This window comes from Nicotiana sylvestris, chromosome 7, assembly GCF_000393655.2.
Source record: "Nicotiana sylvestris chromosome 7, ASM39365v2, whole genome shotgun sequence".
In the NCBI taxonomy this organism is placed as follows: domain Eukaryota; kingdom Viridiplantae; phylum Streptophyta; class Magnoliopsida; order Solanales; family Solanaceae; genus Nicotiana; species Nicotiana sylvestris.
This window is the reverse complement of record NC_091063.1, coordinates 104,086,973-104,109,341: the sequence shown is the minus strand read 5'-3', so window position 1 is coordinate 104,109,341 and position 22,369 is coordinate 104,086,973.

Here is a 22,369-nt window from a genome sequence, read left to right as displayed (position 1 = left end):
ATGTTCTTTTATGTTTTTTTTTGTTTTGTTTGGCAGATGTTTTGTTTTCTTTTTTTTTGATGTGGTTGGGATGAAATAGTACTGCTCCCCTATTAACAGTCCAATATTGCCTTTGCTTTTTAAGCAAAGACATATAATTTTTTTTTATCAATATCAAATATATCCTATTTTATTATCTCATTGCTTAAATATTTACCGTGAAAATGGTAATAACGATCAGATTTGTTGATGGGACTCTAAAAATACGTGATTTATTTTTATGCTAGTTGTTAGAGCAGTTGATACTAGATATATGAAGACAAAAGATAAAACACGAACTAGAATAGAGCCGTGATCAAACCGAGGGGTTAACTATCCGTGCCTCGGGCCAACTGATAAGGGCCTCGAGGTCGACGCTTGGGCTCGAGATCGAGTTGTCGGGGATAACCGAAAAGGGACTAACAGTTGGAATATAATTAAAGGAGGCTGTTTATGGTCGGTATCAAGCAATAAATGAAGAACAAGTATGAAAGAAATAAATGAGAGAGGTAGTCTCGAGCGAGTAAGTTAGAGAGAAAAGAGAGAGAGAGAGAGAGAGAGAGAGAGTTGTTATTGATCTTGTGTAGAATTGTTGGAACAACAGTCGCCGCTTACAAAGTGATAAAGATCCCTTTTATATAGGAGGAGAATCTCGTCATAGCACAAAATACATTAATTGTAAAGGCATGGAGATGGGACAACTAGACGTGATGCTTTAATACAGGCTCTAGGTAGGCCGGCTTTGTCAGACTTAGCCGTGTGCCTTGGGAATTCCCCATTTTACTCTAGCCTCAATCTATGTCCTCTTTAAATCGGACATCGACGAGCTCCGAAGGAGGGAACTCGATCACAGCTTCACGTCCTCAGGGTCTCGAGGTGTTCTTCTGAAGTAAATCGATATCAAGAAATTAGGCCCTTTGATTTTGCCGTATACAGATAGTCTCCGCATTTCTCAGAACGAAGCGATGGGAAACTGATGGTGTTGGAAGGTACTCTTCGATTTTGTCGAAGGCCTTTTGGCAGTCATCGGTCCATTTGGTGGCAACGTCCTTCTTCAACATCTAAAAGATTGGCTTACAGATAACTGTAGACTGTGCTATGAATCGGCTGATGTAGATTGGCTCATCACATCCTTCTTGTTCTTTGGCGGTGGTAGTTCTTGAATGGATTTGACTTCTGATGGATCCAGTTATATTCCTCTATGGCTCATAATAAACCCAAGCAATTTCCCAGTAGGAACCCCAAATGTGCACTTTGCAGGGTTTAGTTTCAGGTTGTATCTCTGCAGTCTATTGAAGAACTTCCTCAGATCTTCTATATGGTCAGTGGCCTTCTTGGATTTGATAATAACATTAACCATATATACCTCTATCACCTTGTATATCATATCATGGAAAATGGTAGTCATGACCCTCATGTAGGTGGCCCCTACATTTTTCAGGCCGAATGGCATCATCTTGTAATAGTACACTCCCCACGGCGTAATGAAAGCCGTCTTCTCAGCATCTTCCTCATCCAACTAGATCTGATGATAACCAGCGAAGCAATCTACGAATGATTATAGCTCATGCTTGGCGCAATTGTCAATCAGGTTGTGTATATTTGGCAAAGGGAAGTCGTCTTTTGGACTTGCCCGGTTGAGATCCCGGTAGTCGACACAGACTCTGACCTTCCTATCCTTTTTTGGCACCGGCACAATGTTGGCTAACCATGTAGGGTATTCTACTACCTTGTGAACCTTAGCGTTGATCTGCTTGGTGACTTCTTCCTTAATTTTCAAACTCATATTAGGCTTGAACATTTTGAGCTTTTGCTTCACCGGTGGACACATTAGATCGGTTGGCAATTTGTGAGCCACAATAGACGTACTCAGACCAGTCATGTAATCATGCGATCAGGCGAATATGTCCTCATACTCCTTTAGAAATTCGGTGTATTCTCGCTTCTCTGATAGCGATAGGTGAATGTTAATTCGCGTTTCCTTGATGTTTTATGCATCTCCTAGGTTGACAATCTCGGTCTCGTCTAGGTTGGACTTAGGTCTGCTCTAAAAATTCTCAACTTCTTTGACAATCTCGTCAGGTATGTCATATTCCTCTAAATTAATGTCCTTTTGCTGCGTTGTCTCATTGCATGTCACAGTCATTGGTTCATCAAGACAAGTAATAGTAATGTTGTATTGGTAAAGCAAGGAGAGAAAACGATAGCAATAAATATTAATTTATAAGAAAAATCAAAAATGCTTTTGATAAATTGAATAACTGTTTTGAACATCGAAGATCTTATTGCGGGAATTGAAAAATGCAAAAAGAAAATCATTTAGTAAAAATAGTGAATAATGCTTGTTTTAGCCTTGCTACCCCGAGGCTCGTCTGGCTTTGGTTGTCCTGATGGTCCAATTCTTGAGATGTGCCCCTCCGCTTACAGCCTATATGGAAGGGCCTTTCTCCCCTTCCTTCTCGAGAATAATGCAACAATCCATATCACTATCCTCTAGAAACAAGTTCTTCACTACTGCAAGTGCTTCTTCTTCATCTGACCCATAAATAATGTCGGCCTATTGGAAGGTCTGCTCTAGATGCGGTATTGGCTGCTCTTGTAGGTAGTAAGGACCGTGCCATGGTGACGATCGGTTATTGAATTATTCCCAGGTGTATTCATTTCCCAAGCCAAAGCTAGTGCCATGTTTCTTGAGTTTTATGGGTTTAGAGATTCCTTGGAGGTTCTTGCCGAGCCCTTTGCTAGGTTCGTACCCACTCCAACTTAGTATACTCTCGATTTTGCTATTCCAACATTTGTCTTTGTCGATAGCATTGACCCGTTCAATGTGGTGGTAAGTTTCTCCACCCAGCTTCCTTCTTCCCTCGATCGCCGGAATGGTTTGGTGACTGTATATAGGGTTGCTACCGTCGCCGTGAATGATCACTTCCTGGTGATTCCATTCGAACTTTACTGCCTGATGCAGCATTGATGCTATGGCCCTAGCAGCATGAATCCATGGTCGTCCCAGCAGCAAGTTGTAAGACGCTGGTACATCTGTCACCTGGAAATCGACTTCGAACCAGGTTGGTCCCATCTGCAGGCATAGACTAATCTCACCAATGGTAGACCTCTAAGAACCATGGAAGGCTTTCACATTAATTGCTCCATCCTTTATCTCATGCAGCCCTTTACCCAGCTTCTTGAGTGTTACCAGCGGACAAATGTTAAGACTGGAACCTCCATTGATTAGCATTCTTTTGATGAAATAATCCTCACATTGCACGGTGATGTGTAGTGCTTTGTTGTGCCCCAGCCCTTCAGGTGGCAGCTCGTCCTCATGAAAGGTGATCTTATGGCTTTCCTGCACTTATCCTACGATATTATCCACTTCCTTGCTAGTGATATTACTTGGTACGTATGCTTCATTTAGCACCTTTAACAGAGCATTCTTGTGCGTCTTAGAATTTTGCAGCAAAGAGAGAATGGATATTTGTGCTAGCGTCTTGTTTAACTGGTCGATGATCGAATATTCCTTGTCCTGTATTTTCCTCCAAAGGTCGTTCAGACCTGTCTCAATGAGGGGCGGCCGGTTGGAGGCCTGTTTGCTTGATTCAGCCAGATATTCAAGGGTATAGACTCTACCAGTTCTTGTCATACCCTATGCTGCGACAGTTTCTTCAATACTGACCTTGCCTTTCCTTCTCGCCTCGGCTGTATAGTCCCAGGGTACAACATTTGTAAAGAATGGTGGCATGGTTTACATCGCCACTAGGACCGGCGCGGCTATCCTTACTTCGAATGGAACATGTACCATGGGTGGCAAGACTGCAACCTCAAATGGTGCGAGTGCATTTGCCGGAGATACATATTCAACTTCAATTGGTACCGATGTCTTTGCGGATGGCACTACTTCAAACTCAAGAGGTATAGACATATTCACCTTTGCGTCCTCAGATGATTGGATCTAGACTATGATTGGATTGAGAGTACTTGTTGGTTTCTTTGGGTCATCACCTTCTGAGATCAACTCGATTGATCCCTCGGGATCCCAGTCATCTTCTACTTCAGTCATGTGGATACCTCCACCTTTATGGTTTGGGAGAGGGTTATTGCGGGTGTTTGGAGCATGCTACTTTGCCACAATAATCTTGTTATCAATCAAGGACTATATCTTGTCCTTCAAGGAGCGGCATTCATCGATGGTGTGCCCTTTCATACCGGAGTGGTACGTACAGGACTTGTTTGGGTTAACCCACTGAGAAGAATTCTCAAGGGTTGCAGTAGGGATGGGGGTGACATAACTAACAACTTTGAGCCTCTCATACAGCTGGTCGATAGGTTCAGCGATGGATGTATATTATTTTGGAGGTCTGCGATTGAAATTAGGTCGGGGTCTAGGGAGATTTTGGCATACAGGGGGTGATTGATAGTGGGATGGTTGAGCATTATAAGTTTGGTAGACATGAGTGGGTTGGGAGTATCTGGGTGAAGTAGGTTGATATGTAGGAGGTGGAGATGACTGATAAGTTGGTGGTGGAGCTTGGTAGGAGGGTGAGGGTGCTTGGTAATTTGGGGTTGGCTGGTATGTGAGTGGAGGTGTTGGGTAAGCTTGGTATTTAAGGGGAGACTTGGTCCTTTGTGCAACCATCGCGGCCCCTACATCTATTTTCTTGGACACACCACCGGACTGTAGAGCCTTATTCGTAGCTTGCAAGGCCTAGAAATATGTAACCATACCACTTTTAATACATTCTTCAATTCTCTCACCTAATTTGATAATGTTAGAGAACTTGTAGTTCTCAATCATCATCAGTCGTTCATAGTACTGCGGGTCCTGAGACCGAACAAAGAATTTGTTCATTTGCTCCTCTTCTAAGGAAGGTCTGACCTTAGCAGCTTTGGACCTCCAGCGAGTACCATACTCGCGACACATCTCCGTAGGCTTCTTCTTTAAATTTTGGATATAGAATACGTCTGGTGCGTTCTCTATATTAAACCTGAATCTGTCCATAAAGTCAGATGCCATGCCTACCCAGCTTGACCACTTCTTGGGATCATGGCTGATGTACTAAGATAATGCATCTCCTTTCAGACTCCCCATGAAAAGCTTCATGCGGATCCTTTCATCCTTCCCTACTCCAACCAGCTTATCGCAATATGTCCTCAGATGGACCCTTGGATCACCCGTACCATCAAACATTTCGAACATAGGAGGTTTGTACCCCTCCGGCAGTTCGACATCAGGCTGTATGCAAAGGTCCTCATAGTTCAGCCCCTCGATTCCTTTGCTACCCTCAATGCCCTGAATATGCTGGTTAGTTTCTTAAGTTCCTCGGCCAATTTCCTGATAAACAAATCCTTTTCATCAAACTCGGATGTGCCTGAGATAGGTTGAGTGGAGTGTGGCATGGTCTCTACGTAAATAGGAGTGTTATGGTGGCCTGGTGTATGGGTGTAGAAATGATCGTTTGTGGAGTTATGAGGTTTTGGGATAAGTAGTGGAGCGTTGTTTGGGGTATGACAGGTGTTACATTGGTTCTTTGGTGGAGCAGCGGGATGGTGAGGTCCAAGATGATTCTACTTTGGGACATTTTGAGGAGGTGTAGGGTTTTGAGTGTTGGGGCAGTTGATATCTGGGGTGTTGAGGGAAAATGACAGGTTTGCCAGATTCCAAACCTGATCGAGCTCTTCCTGGAATTTCAACAATTTCTGTTCAAGCTGTGACACATTATCGTTAGGAACCCGAATACCCTGGCCATCAGTGGCCTCTACCCGTTCAGCTGTGTTCTCCTTCCTGGTGTTGTTTAAATCTTCCATTTTTCCTTTGTTCTTGCCTTTAATGGGACTAAGAGGAGGAGTGGGTGGAGGGTCCCTGGATCTTGTGAAATAAGATGATGATGCCAAAGTGCACGAACTAACCATTGGGGAGGGGGAATAATAAAACAAAAAATAAAAACAAAAGGTAATAAAGTTAGTGAGGATTATAAAAAGTATTGCAATATTTAAACACATAGTGCGGGAATGTAAAACGTGTCCTAATTTGGGAACCTCTTTGTGCCCAAGGTAGGCCTAACGACAAATAGACTTGGAGAACTTTTAATGCTAAATGCCTCATTTCATTGATAAAGATAGGCGAATCCCAAAACGACACTAAATAAGCAAGAAATAAAAGTCACTAATGGCCATTGGCCTTATTACATTCATAAAACAAAAAAAGTAAATTCCTATCTATTTGGTCCCAGAAGGACCTTCCTCAGGTTGAATGCTCTCGTTGATCAAATCCTCCAGATCGCGTAGGTTCACCAGTAAAAATGCCGTTGCCAGGTGTTCTCCTTCGTTTCCCTCATCATTCTGGCAGTCGGCGACTCTCTTCCTCACTTTTCCTTCCAATTCCAGCAGACTGTATTCTAGATATTCCAACTTTTCACTAGCTTTGGCGGCCCTCTCTTTCCACTCATTGATGTGGTCATTTGATGGAAGACTCCTACACCAGTCTAGCAAGAGTGGGGGCGTGCTAACCATACTGAAACTAGGGACCTCGTGCCTCATTTTCTACAAAACAAAAAGGGTTAGACCCTACCCCCACCGGACTCGACTATTTATACATTTATGATCAGCACAAAGCATTTAGTTCTCCAAATAAATACACAGTATCTGATGATGTCCGTTTGGGTTTAGGGAAACCTAGTGGACCTTTGGACAAGGCTATCTTAAATGATCATTATCTAAACAACATAACTGACCCGACTAGGTTTGACCATGATGCATGCATAATTTTAAATAGAGTAAGGTTTTTATGGGGTTTTAGACTGGTACCCTTGAGTGAACAACTCAAGGGGGAAGGCATGGAACTGCTGACTGCACCGCTGATCGACTAGTTTTACCACAAATAAGCCTTTCCGAATTTAGGGGTAATGATATAGGAAAGGCACAACCACTCATCAAGTGTTGCTATAGTATTTGTTTGGCACGAGTGGAGTATGATGTTAAGCATGATTATGCAATAATTAAAAGCATGTTGACATGTATTTGCACGTTAAGAAAGCGATAAATACAACAGTTTTATAATTTAAAGCAGTTATAAAAGAAGGAAACAAGAAAGATATGTCAGTTTTGCTTTTGAAGAAGAGATTAAACGCTTAAAGGAATCGGTTAAAAACTCATGGATTTAAACGAAAAACAAGAGGAAATCCTTTCTTACAAATGAAAATGGCCGAAGATAGGGCAGTGAACGAGTTTCAAACAGGAAGAGGTTGGCTTTCCTTGAGATCTTCTCAAGGACTCATGAAGTCGAAGAGCCTTGGAGTATAGGAGACCAGAGGTGGTCGAAGAAGGCACGAGAGCACGATAGGAAAGAGGTTCTCGCCGGTAATGGTGATTAGGGTTAGGGTGAGTTGAGAGAGAATTTGGGAGAGGAGGATTCAGAGGCGGTGCAAATGAAAGAATGGAGGTTGGGTTTGGGGGGTCGTTTGATTAAAAAAGCAAAGGGCTAACGTGGACCGTTGATCTAGGAGATCAACGGTCGAGATTAAATGGGGTAAGTGGGTTCCGGGTTTGGGTATGGGTTAATAGGGTGTGGGTCGAGTTTTTTAATTTTAAAATTGGGCTGAGAATTAGGGTCCGATTTGGCTATAATTGAAATCCAATTTGGCTATAATTTAAATAGCCAGTTTTTCCCTATTTAATTTATAAAAAATAGTATATAATTAATTTAAAATGCTAAAATGATTTATAATACATAATTACCAATTTTAAAAATACAGGATCCAATTTTATGAATATAAAACATAATTAAATCTTAAAAGGGCTAATATTGCAATTATGTACAATTTAGCTTTAAATATACTAAATATAATTATAAAAAATATAAAAATTACCCTAGCCATATTTTGGCATAAATATAGAAATCCAATAGATGAATTATCAAAACAATAATTTTGGAAATAATTATTGGGGATTTTATGGATAAAAAGGGAGAAAATAAATCAATTTAAAACCTTAAAATTATGGAAAAAAATGATAAAAACCTTGGACATGCTTATATATGCATATATATGTTATTTTGAAGGTATTTTGCATTTTGAAAATACATAGGGAAAAAATTGGGTATCAACAAACCCTAATCTTCAAACGCTGACCCCCCATCTCTGGCCATCTCCGGTGACCTCTCATCATCTCTCAGGCCTCCAATGGCTTCTCTCATGTCATTTTTGCCTTCTCTAAGGCCTCAAGGGACCACGACCATGCCGACCTGCATTTAGGGTTCATCTCCTACCTGTTCCTGGCTATTCCAGTGTGATTTCAAGTGAAAATCGTTCTATATTTACTACGATCTATGGGTTTCTAGACAGGTTTCTTCATCTCTGTATGGGTCTCTTTTGAAACCCTAATTTCTTTTCTATACCTCCCAGATTTGTACAGATCTAGGATTATTTGAGCTTGTTTCTTGAGTATTTTATATTATTCCTGAGATTCTTTACAAGAATCATATGATTTCAAGTGTTTTTCATCTTCTTCTAAAATTAGGATTTTCGGAATTTCTTTTTAAAACTTTATTTAAATGATTCTTTGTTTTTAAACAACTGTTTCTCATATATTTTGACTGATTCTATGAGACTACTACAGCCTTAACTCGCCTATCCTGAAAGCCCTAATTTTTAAGGGGTTCTTTGTTAGTATTTTTTTAGTATTAGCATGAGTGATCGATTCTCGTTTTGAGTTTTTGTGATTTCTCGTGACTGTCTTACCTTGATATCCTTCTACTGAGTTTCTTAGTCTAAACTTTCACTGATTCTATGTGCTTGTGTTCATCTCGACCGTTCACATCAAGACTTGCCTCTTTCTCATCGAATCAGTATTGTTTAACTTTTATTTTATCTAGGGTTATGTGTCGATCCTTGACTATCCATGTTTCACCTTATTTATATGCTAAACATGCTGACTCTTTTCATGACTTTCTCTTTGATTGAGCTATGTAATATTCTGAATTCCTTATTTCTTGGGTTGATTTGAACGTTTTCCCTTAAACCTTCGATTCTTACTTTTCTACTCAATTTTATTGATATGCTTGCCTTAATTAATTTTCCTTTACCTTGTCTTCATTGTTACTTGATTCATACTGATTATTTCCTTATTTAGAATTTTCTGAACCTGGCCCTAATTACCTGTTCTATACTTGCACTGTTTGAAGTCTTTCCTTATTTGTTAGACTGCAGCTATGTATGATTTCTTTCCTTACTTGTCACTTACTCTTTACCGTTTGAACTAATTCCCTTAATCAAGGGAGGACTCGAACTGATTTTACATTGAGTTCTATAATTACTGAACAATTTGATTCTTACCTTATTTACCTAGCTTTCAAACTACTATATATTGCTCTCTTCTACAGTTTTGAAAAGCGGACAAATATTAGTTCATATCTCTCTTACACTCAAAAGCTCTCCTTCTTTCTTTGTGACTTACTATAGTTATTGAATTAGTCGGCTTCAAGCCAAGGCTAATTATTACACTTTCTTGTTCTTTACCTTTCGTTTACTCTCTTTACTGGTATTTTCTGATTTTAAATTCAAGCTTTCAAACCAATGTCTTTCCTATTGCTTCAGTTTATCCTATTCCTAATCTGTTTCTATCTACTATTTTACTATTCAACATGTAATTGACCTATTACTTCACCTAGTTATGTCTTATGACTTCTACGATCAGCATGTCTTATGAACTTGTAGTATGTCTAAATTTAACTCTACCCTGTTTTTTGAATGTTGGTTCACTTGCAATTTAGTCTCTAGTATGAACCTTTCTTTGCAAAGTAATTCTAAGTTGTTTGATTCTATGTTGGTTCTGAAATTCTTATTGTGTTATATCATTAGCTATCCCATGAACCCTCTGGAGCACCTCTGATTCTATAACTATGTTTTGATTAGCACCCCTGAATCCATGTCTTACTGTTTGCACTATTAGCTACCCCCTTAATTGCAAAGACTTCTGTTCCTTGTATGGAGTGTTTCCAGCCCCAATTACCCCATGTATGAAGGTTTGTTATTTGAGTGTTGCTGAACCTATTTGGCCCTATGTTTGATCTGTTATTTGTGTGATTACACAACTCTTGTCAAAAACTGTTTTACTGAAAAATTCTCCTATTCATAAAACTATTGAGACTTTTCAAATATTGCTTTCCTATTAAAATCTTTTCAAAACCATGTCAAGCACTCCCACTCTACTGTTAGGTCCTTAAGTTCTGCCCCTCCAGTGTGTGACTGCCTTGGGATCCCTATGAGATCCCTCTGAACTCTGATGCACTGGAGCTGGCTCTTCCACACTGCACTTACTCAGTTTTGGTTATAAAGTCTAGGTGTAAGCACTACCCGGGATCCTTGAGATTCTTAGGGAACTCTGATGCATCTAGACAATGATATTGTCATGGAATTTGGCATTTGAGCCTATTGGAGGCCTGGGGAAGTCATTTGGGCCTGCTTCAGGCTCCCTATAGTTAGCTTCTTCTTTTCTTTATTGTTTATGTAATTTATTCAGTTGGTCTGTAATAATTATTTGTAAACAACTTTGGGTTGATTGGTAAAAAGGGTGGGTAGCTGTATTTGTTGGGTAATTTGGGTAGAGACCATGCCTATAGGATTGTATTAGTGCACTTGCCATGTTTACTTTCACAACATTAGAGATCATGTATATAGGATTTAAATGGATTCAATATTAGAAACCATGTCTATAGGTTTAAAATCAACTTCATGATTAGATACCATGCCTATAGATTGTAAAGTGATTGAATTCAATTCTGCTACTGCATGTGTTTACATTTGTCTCACTAAAATCATGCCTATAAGTTCCAACATCAGCTCTTAATAATCAGATACCATGCCTATAGGAATCAAAATCAGAAATCCTGCCTACAGAATAAAAAGTCAATTTAGTTACACAACTCGGTCTAATTCATGTTTGTTGGCTTTGAAACTGGCCTAATCAATTGTCTGTTCCCTTAAATGAATTTTTCAAGCACTGCCTTAATTTACTATCACTAGACAACATGCCTATAGGAACTCAAGAGTCCGTTTAAAAACTGTTCACTATTTTACTACATCAACGTAGTTATCATGCTCTTAGGAAATCACTGTTCTGCGTTTAGGCAAGCCTATAGGCCGTTTCAAATTCTGCAACTCTGAAACTTTTTTTTGCTACTTAAAGCTGTTCAGATTTAATAGGTTTAATCAGTAGGAAAGTTGAATAGGATCTTTTACATATTGTCCTAATTCAACACTATGTAACCACCTGCTCACCTAACCATGTTCTAGGATTTTCTCTCAAGAATTTGAATGTTGTTTGAAGACATGCACTTATTTGCTATGTTTGAGGAGATAACTGTCAGCCTCTAACTTGTTTCTTTAAATGCAGTCCTAACTGTTCTTGATTGACGCCTAGATTCTTATCCTTTAAAAACTTAGGAAAGTCTAGAATTGTCCAAAGAATAAAGGTCCTAAACCAAGAGGGGTGCCTAACACCTTCCCCTCCAGGTTATTTCGAGCCCTTACCCTAAATCTCTGGTAATGCAAACCAATCCAAGAGTTAATCGCTCTAGGTTCCCTAACGCACCATAATCCGTTAGGTGGCGACTCTTCAAATACCCAAATCCCAAAAGGAAATGAGTTATTACCCCCATGAACGTCAAAACCCGGACTTTCTCCGCAAAGGAAAAAAGGGGGCGCGACACCACTCGGGCATAGTAAAGCATGATGCTCAAGCCAAAATATCATTTAAATGTCAAAACGGAGTAAATATGGCTGAGTTATGAAAACAGTAGAAAACAACATGACTGAGTACAAATATAAAGTCAAAACAGTGAGGATCAGTAGTAAAAATTCCCTAAGGGTCCAAAACAGTTGGCACAAGGCCCAAATATGGCACTCAACCCAAAACATGAAATACTTTCCAAATCATAACGATATCAAACAGTTTTCAATCAAATACGCAGTTTAATAGTCATACCGGACGGACTAAGTCACAATCCCCAACGGTGCACGACGCCACACTCGTCATCTAGCATGTGCATCACCTCAAAGTAGCACAACGATGTGAAATCCGGGGTTTCATACCCTTAGGACAACATTTACAATCATTACTTACCTCAATTCGGTCCAAACTTTAGTCCGCGATGCCTTTCCCTCTCGAATCGGCCTCAGGATGCTCTAAATCTAGTCAAAACGGATTTATACCATCAAAATATGCTAAGGGAACAAAGCCCACTCAAAAATAACCAATTTACATCAAAAATCCTAAAATTGGCCAAACCCGATTTCGGGGCCCACGTCTCGAATTCCGATAAAAATTACAAGACTAAAATCCTTACACTCTCGCGAGTTTACGTATCAATTACATCAAAATCCGACCACAAATGACCTTTTAAAACCCTAGATTTAGGTCTCCAATTTCCAAGCCCTAACTTCCAATTTTAGGATTTAGATTCTACAAATTCCATGTTTAATTAGGTAGAAATCACATTAGGATCGAGTATTAAGTCCATAAATCTTACCTATAAGTGTTTCCCTTTGATTCCCTCTTCAATCCTTCTCAAAAAGCTCTAAAATCGCTCAACAATGGTGAAATATGGCCAAAAATCGCGAAAAGGGGTCTTTTAAACATTCTGCCCAGCTTTTAAAATTCCTTCACCGCGATCGTAGAAAATGCCTCACGATCGCTAAGCACAAAAGCCGACCGATCCCATTGACCTTACGCGATCGCAAAAAAATCCACGCGATCGCGAAGCTATACCACACAGACCCACGCGATCACAACACGCCTCACGCGATAGCGTAGGGTAATCACTTCAGCCCCTCTTCAGATCACTTTCTCCTACGCGAACACGACTCTGACCACGCGTTTGCGAAGCACAACTTCATATACATATGCAATCGTGACTCTTCCTTTGCGATCGCATAGAGCAACTCTACCTCTTCCCCAAAATAAGCCTACGTGATTGTGGACCCTTATCCGCGATCGCGAAGAACAAAATGTCTGCAACAGACGTGAAGAAAATCTGTAACTTCTCAGCATGCAATTTGATCCGTTTAACCACCTGAAACTCACCCGAGGCCCTCTTGACCTCAACCAAACATGCCAACATATCCCATAATATCATTCAAACTTTTTCCAACCTTCGGAACGCTCTAAACAACATCAAAACACCAAATTTACATTGGATTCAAGCCTAAGAATTCCAAAAACTTCCAAATGCTGCTTTCGATCAAAAAGTATATCAAACCTCTTCCGAATGACCTGAAATTTTGCACACACATCAAAAATGACACAACGGACATACTCCAAATTTCAAAATTCCATTCCAACCCCTATATCAAAATCTCACTTATCAACCGAAAAACGCCAAATTTCGAATTTGCCAATTCAAGCCTAAATCTATTCCGGACCTCCAAAACACATTCTGATCACGCTCCTACGTCCAAAATCACCTCCCGAAGCTATCTGAACTATCGTAACCCACATCCGATCCCTTTTTCACATAAGTCAATAGTTAGTTGACATTTTCAACTTAAGCTTACTCAAAAGAGACTAAGTGTCTCAAACCTTATCAACACCTCTCTGAACCCGAGCCAACCAACCCGATAACATATAATACAGCTGAACAAGGCAATAAGAAGCAAAAATGGGGGAAATAGAGTAGTAGCTCATGAAACGACAGGCCGGGTAGTTACATCTTCCCCCTCTTAAACAAATGTTCATCCTCGAATGAGTCAAGAAACATACTTGAAGCCTCAAATAGGTGTAGATATCTACTCCGCATCTCCCGCTCGGTCTCCCAGGTAGCCTCTTCTATGGGCCGACCTCTCCACTGCACTTTAACTGAATCCATATCCTTTGTCCTCAACTTTCAAACCTGACGCTCCAAAATGGCTACTGGGTCCACATCATAAGTCAAATCATCATCCAAAGGAACCGTGCTAAAATCCAAAACATGAGACGGATCACCTATATACTTCCGGAGCATAGAAATATGAAATACCGGATGCACACTCGATAAGCTAGGTGGCAAAGCAAGCTCATAAGCCACCTCCCCAATCCTCCGAAGCACCTCAAAAGGCATAATGAACCGAGGACTCAATTTATCCTTCTTTCGAAATCTCATAACACCCTTCATAGGTGAAACCTTCAATAGAACCTTCTCACCAACCATGTAGGACACATCTCAAACCTTTCTGTCAGTATAACTCTTTTGTCTCGACTGCGCTGTATGAAGCCTCTTCTGAATCACCTTCACCTTGTCTAGAGCATCCTGCACCAAGTCTGTACCCAATAGTCTAGCCTCACCCTGCTAAAACCACTGGACCAGAGATCTACACTGCCTCCCATACAAAGCCTTATATGGAGCCACCTGAATACTCAACTGGTAACTGTTATTATAAGCAAACTCTGCGAGCAGTAGAAACTGATCCCATGACCCTCCAAAATCAATGACACAAGCGCGCAACATGTCCTCCAATATCTGAATAGTGCGCTCAGACTGCCCGTCTGTCTGAAGGTGAAAAGCTATGCTCAACTCAACCTGAGTACCCAACTCTCGCTCCACAGACCTCCAAAACTGTGAAGTAAACTGAGTGCCTCTATCTGAAATGATAGAAATTGGGACACCATGCAAGCGAACAATCTCTCAGATATAGATCTCTGCCAACCGCTCTGAAGAATAGGTAGTACACACAGGAATGAAGTGTGCGGACTTGGAGAGCCGATCCACAATCACCCAAATAACATCAAACTTCTTCAAAGTCCGCGGAAGCCTAACTACAAAGTCCATGGTGATCCGCTGCCACTTCCACTCTTGAATATCCATCTACTGAAGCAAGCCACCCGGTTTCTGATGCTCATATTTCACCTGCTAACAATTGAGACACCGAGCTACAAATCCCATAATGTCCTTCTTTATTCTTCTCTACCAATAATGTTGTGTCAGATCCTGATACATCGTCGTGGCACCCGGATGACTAGAATATCGCGAGCTATGAGCCTCCTCTAGAATCAACTCCCGTAGTCTATCTACATTGGGCACGCATATCCGGCCCTGTATCCTCAACACCTTATCATCACCAATAGTTACATCTCTGGCATCGTCGTGCTGCACTCTGTCCTTAAGGAAAAGAAAATGAGGATCATCATATTGGCACTCTCTGATGCGATCATATAAGGAAGACCGAGAAATCACACAAGCCAATTCCCGACTAGGCTCTGAAATATCTTACCTCATGAACCGATTGGCCAAGGCCTGAACATCAACTGCAAGAGGTCCCTCCCCAATAGGAATATACACCAAACTCCCCATACTCACCGCCTTCCTACTCAAGGCATCAGCCACCATATTGGCCTTTCCCGGATGGTACAAAATAGTGATATCATAGTCCTTTAGCAACTCCAACCATCTCCGCTGCCTCAAATTGAGATCCTTATGCTTGAACAAGTGCTGGAGGCTACAATGATCAATAAACACCTCACAAGACACACCATACAAATAATGCCTCCAAATCTTTAACGCATAAACAATGGCAGCCAACTCCAAATCATGAACAGGGTAGTTCTTCTCATGGGGCTTCAACTGAAGAGAAACATAAGCAATAACTCTACCCTCTTGTGTCAACACACACCCAATACCAACTCTCAAAGCATCACAAATGGTATATGAACCTGAAGCTAATGGCAAAACTAACATTGGAGTTGTGGTCAAGGCGGTCTTGTGCTTCTGAAAGCTCTCCTCGCACTCCTCCGACCAACTAAATGGAGCACCTTTTTGAGTCAATTTGGTCAAAGGTGATGTGATAGATGAAAATCCCTGAACTAACTGGCTGTAATAACCCTCTAAACCTAGAAAGCTGTGAATCTCTATGGTTGAGGATGGTCTGGGCCAACTCTGAACCGCTTCAATCTTTTTTGGATCAACCTGAATAATGTCGCTGGACACCACATGCCCCAAAAAAGCTACTGAAGTGAGCCAAAACTCACACTTGGAGAACTTTACATAAAGCTTCTCCTCCCTCAATCTCAGCAACACAACTCTCAAATGCTCCACGTGCTCCTCCTAACTATGTGAATGCACCAGAATATCATCAATGAAAACTATGACAAACGAGCCGAGATAAGGCCGAAACACGATGTTCATCAAATGCATGAACGCTGCTGGGGCATTGGTCAGCCCAAAAGAAATCCCCAAGAACTCATAATGACTGTATCGGCTACTGAAAGTTGTCTTAAGAATATCCGAGTCCCTGATCTTCAACTGGTGATAACCTGAACGGAGATCAATCTTGGAGAACACTCTCGCTCCCTGAAGTTGGTCAAACAAATCATTGATACGAGGCAAAGAATACTTGTTACTTAATTGTTACTTTGTTCAATTGCTTGTAATCAATGCACATCCTCATCGTGCCATCCTTCTTCTTTACGAATAGAACAGGCACACCCCAAGGCGACACACTAGGCCGAATAAACCCCTTATTAAGGAGTTCCTGAAGCTGCTCCTTTAACTCCTTCAACTCCGCTGGTTCCATACGATATGGTGGAATAGAAATGGGCTGAGTGCCCGACACCAGGTCAATACCAAAATCAATATCCTTGTCCGGTGGCTTGCCCGGTAGGTCTGCAGGAAACACATCTGGAAAATCCCTCACAACAGGAGCAAAATCACTACTAGGAGTCTCTGCACTAACATCCCTCATAAAGGCTAAGTACGAAAGACAACCTTTTCCAACCATCCGCTAGGCCTTCAAGAACGAAATCACCCTACTGGGGACAGTATCAGTCAAACTTGCCACTCAATCTGTGGCACACTTGTCATAGCCAACGTCACTGTCTTAGCATGACTGTCCAAAATAGCATGACACAGAGATAGCCAATCCATGCCCAATATCACATCAAAGTCCACAACACAAAGTAATAACAGGTCCACTCGGGTCTCCAAACCCCCAATAGTCACCACACACGACTGGTACACACGGTCCACAACAATAGTATCACCCACTGGAGTAGATACACGAACAGATGAACAAGAGACTCACAAGGCGTATCCAAATAACGAGGAAAGTATGATGACACATATGAAAAAGTGGAACCGAGATCAAATAACACAGAGGCATCTCTGTGGCAGACTGAGACACTACCTGTAATCATAGCATTAGAAGCAATAGCATCGGGTATAGCTGGGAGTGCATGGAAACAGGCTTGACCGCCACCCGATCGACCTCCCCCTCTAGGGCGACCCCTAGCTGACTGACCTCCACCCCTAGTTGGGTAGGTGGGTGATGGTAAAGTAAATAGCACCATCGCCTATGGCTGACTCCTCTACTAAGATGAACTCCCAAGATGACGAGGACACTACCTCCACATATGACCTAACTCTCTACACTCATAGAAACTCCCTAGTGCTGGAGACGCGGACTAAAGGGAACCCCTAGCAACTGAATGACTAGCAGATGCACCTGGCATAGAAGAGCCCTGAACTGATGGAGCACGAGATGTTCTCTGGGCTAGAAGGGCATTGAGTGATGAATGGCCCTGATGAGAACTGTGAGAAACATGACCCGATGATGCCCCACGATAACTTGGGCAAGCTGACTGAGCATGTCTAAATGGACAGCCTCTATCGTGCTAAAAATGACCTCTCGAAGGAGCTCCACCATAACAACTAGATCCTCGAGGCCTCGTAGCCTACCTCTCATCTCGCTCCTGGCGACGAACTGACTCAATCTTGCGAGCAATGTCAACAACCTCCTAAAAAGTAGCACCATAAACCCTCTCCCTGGTCAGGAGAATCCGAAGCTGATACGTGAGGCCATCAACGAACCTCCTAATCCTATCTCTCTCTATAGGAACCAACCAAACAACATGACGAGCTAACTCCGAGAACCTTATCTCATACTGCATCACAATCATATCTCCCAGATGCAACTGCTCGAACTACCTACGCAGCTCCTCTCTGCGAGACTGTGGCACATACTTCTCCAAAAAGAGAACGGTGAACTGCTGCCAGGTAAGGGGTGCTACACCAACAGGCCTACACTTCCAATAAGCCTCCACCAAGTGAAGGTAGCTCCAGAAAACTGAAAAGTGGTAAATGCGACTCTGCTGGTCTCCAAAATACCCGTTGTGCAAAGAATCCTCTAACACTTGTCTAAGAAACCATGGGCATCCTTTCCCTTTATACCACTGAAAGTCGGAGGGTGAAGTCTACCAAACCTCTCCAACCTACGCTGCTCGTCCTTTGGCATGGTACGAGCTACAATGTCCTAAACAACTACAACTGGCTGGGCTAGAGGTGTCCCCGATGTCTGAAGTCCTTGCATGACCTTCTCAGGTATGCGAGCGACGGGAGTCTAAGTGCCTCCCTAGGCCTGAGAAGTAGCTGCGGCTTTAGTAATTGAGACTGCCTAAGCTAGGCCAGTGCATACTGATAGAATCTGGGCCAGGGCCTCCTGAAGACCTGGAATCACAATGGGCATAGCTGGTGCTATTGGAGCGTCCACAACTGTGACCTGATCATGAACTAGGGTGGCTAGTGGATCTGCAAGTGCTGCCCTAGCTGCTGTGTGGGCTACACCAATGCCTCTACCACGGCCTCGACTGCATCCTCGGCCTTTAGTGGCCCAACTGGTGGTATTGGTGGTCTTCCATCCTGACCGGTAGCATGAGTCCTCACCATCTGTGATAGAATAGAATAATAGAAGTTTAGTACTCGGATAAACAGATTCGCACGACAAGAATTTCAAGAATATGAAGTTTTCCTAAAGGTTTTGTAGCCTCTAGAGGATAAATACAGACGTCTCTGACCGATCTGTGAGACTCTACTAAACCTACTCATGACTCGTGAGACCTATGTAACCTAGGCTCTGATACCAACTTGTCACGACCCTAAACTAGACACGGTCGTGAAGGTGCCTATCGTGAGACAAGGCCAGCCGACACAAACCCCCAAACCAATTAAAAAATTATAATAATTCATTTTTAAGTCATTAATAAGCAATAAATCCCAATACATAGAGTAGAATGGAACAATGCGAAAACAAACACAGCCCGACATCAGGGTGTCACCATTCATGAGCATCTAAACATCCGTCTAAGAGTATGAAGAGACTACATAATCTAATACAAGTCTAGTACAAAGGAAATAAGGATAGGAAGGAGAAGCACTGGGCTGAGAACGCTGAGCAGCTACCTAGTCAACTCCGAACAAGCCTGCGGTGGAAGCAAATCAGCCCTCGCTAGCGTGACCCTAGACTCCTGAATCTGCACACAGGGTATAGGGAGTAATGTGAGTAGGCCAAATCAGTAAGTAATAAAAGTAAAGGAAGCTGAGCGATAAGAAAACACGTAAAATACAGCAAAATACTACAACAAAATAGTATAAAAACCAGTACAATGCAATGAAATAGTAAAAGCTCGTAAAAACACCTTAGTTTAGTGAAAACCTCTTTAAAACATCTTTAAATAGTTCAAACAAGTGATGAAAACAGGGAGATAAGGAATGAAACAAATATGAATACCAGCAGAACCAGCCCCTCGGGCTATCGCACAATCACTTGTATCGGCCCCTTGGGCAATAACATGAACAACAACAGCCCCTCAGGCAATATCATATCACACACTAGGTACCCACGTTCACTCGGGGTGTAAAGACTCCTAGAGGGGCTCATTTCAACCCAAGCTCAATAACAGGCCATCTCGTGTCATAATCAAGCAAGCTCTCGGCCTCATATCAAGCCACCTTGTGGCGTAACAAATCAGGCCCTTGGCCTCATACTCATGAATCAGTACGACCCCGCTGCGATGCGTAGCCTGATCCCGTAATATCCTCATAACACAGGCCCTCGGCCTCACTTAGTTAGAAAATCTCTCAAGCCACTCGGGCATAGTAAAGCATGATGCTCAACCCAAAATATCATTTAAAATGTCAAAACGAAGTTGTCACACCTCCTTTTTCCGCCCCCGCGAGGGTGCAGGGAGTTTTTTTTCCAATTTAAGGACAGTCGAAACGGGATTTGTTTATTTATGTCAGAGTCGCCACTTAGGAGATTTAGGGTGTCCCAAGTCACCAATTTTAATCCCGAATCGAGGAAAAGAATGACTCTATTTAACAGTATGCGCACTAGAAATCCGGATAAGGAATTCTGTTAACCCGGAAGAAGGTGTTAGGCATTCCCGAGTTCCGTGGTTCTAGCACGGTCGCTCAACTGTTATATTTGGCTTGATTATTTTGATTTGTTAAATACAATTTTATTGCATGATTTTATTGTTACCGCTTCTATTTAGATTTAAAGACCCTTCTTTGAATCGAATCACGCGTACGTATATTCATGTTATAAATTATATTTTTAAAACATGCGGAGTTGTGTCACGCGCACGTGTACACAATAATATAGATAATATTTTTATTAAAATAATTATTTTCGAAATTATGCTTTAAATAAAATCAAGAACATTCGCCCTTTTGGTATAATTAAGTAGTGAACCTCACATCTCGGGTTTTTATGAAATTAATAATGATATTCTCCGAGAAATCCCTTTTATTAAATATTCGATCGAAGTCACGCGAACGCATAATCCGAATTGCTTTTAGAAATATAATTAGGTTACGCGAACGTATCCCTAATCACAAAAATATTCTTGATGGTAGTATAAATTTGTTTACAAATTGTTTATTATATCCACGTATTTTTATGTGAACATCATGAGAAATAAATATTCTTCTAGTCTCTAAATTCCTTAAAAAGAATTTACAATTTATTGGACGTTGATCGCAATTTATATTTTTTCGCGTATGAATTATATTCCTCAAACCATTCGAATTTGAGGAGTAAAAATAAACAACGTGTGATTAATACTACCATTTAGTGAATACAATATTTGCCTACCCAAATAAACAACGTGCAAATTACGTATAAAAATTGGGAAAGAATGGATGTAAGAAAGGAAGTGATATTTTTGAAGAATTTTCATTGTTCTATTTGAAGCGAATGCTAAAAAAAATGTTATAATCTATAAACCTAATCACCTTCTACATTACTTGTTTTTAATCCAAAGTTATAATCGTTTGGTTAATTTATTTATGATGGTAGATAGGCATCAAGTTGATAAGAAAAGGAATTATTATACAAATCGATTGAATAAAATTGCCTTACATGCAACACAATTGTACGTCTGAAACATTCATAACACTCTAACATCGTAACGAGCTATATCAAATCACCTTCCACTTATAGTTCTATATATACCTGTTATCATGCCATATATGAAACGTACAACTTACATCGTTCAATCCACAACTAAATCAGATATTAGAATAAACTATCAATATGGTTTTTGATATTTTCATACTATTCTTTATTCAACTAACAATGCCACAAGGCTTAGTTAATGGCCAATCTTTATGCCATATTTTCTATCTTGGCAATCCAATCATAACTATGCTTTTAATGAGATTCCGAAATAGGCAACATTATTACTACGCTCATACGAATTTCAAAAGAGAAATGATCAATTAATAGTTATTCTATCAAGCATATTACTATGTTAATCAGTATGAAACAAAACTGAAATTTAAAATAATGAACTTAGACGAATGAAAAATAGAATTGTATTTCCCAAACTTCATTTATTTGTCATGTTGAAGCTCTTGACAACATGAGTTTAAAAGATATGTACCTGATATTGGAAGCAAAAGAAAATGAAGATGAAAATCAGCAACAGTAATAACAGTGCAACAGCAACAACTGCCCAGCAACAGTAACAACCCAGTAACAGACCGGTGGAGTAGTAATCCCAAAAACAAAAGCTTTAAGCTTTGAATGAAACAACAACCATTAATACTAATTTCAAACAAAGAAAGAAAGCAGAAGATTTTTTAGTTTTTATTTTTATTTTGAAAGCTTAAATATTTTTCGGAATTTTTCTTTCTCTTAAATGTTCAGCCCTTTTTTTTTCTTCTATTCTCTATCCGTTTTTTCTCTCTATTTGTCTGTGTATTTTTTTCTCGTATCTCCCTCCTAAATCTGATTTCAAAACTTCATATATATAACCCATCCCATAAATCTTTCAATTAATTAAAACCAATACTTTTTCTCTACCAAACCCATTATCTTCCCACTCATCCCCATTACATTAAATAAACATATCACACCACCCCATTATATTTTGTCCCCCATGCCTAACATAAAATAATACAAGATTCCCCCCACTAAATTTTGTCTTGTCCCCCCTTTATATTAAATAACCATATCACAACCCACCCCATTTTATTTTGTCCCCCATGCTTCACATAAAAAATTACAAAATGTACAATTCCTAAACTACCCCTCCGACCTTATTACAAATTACT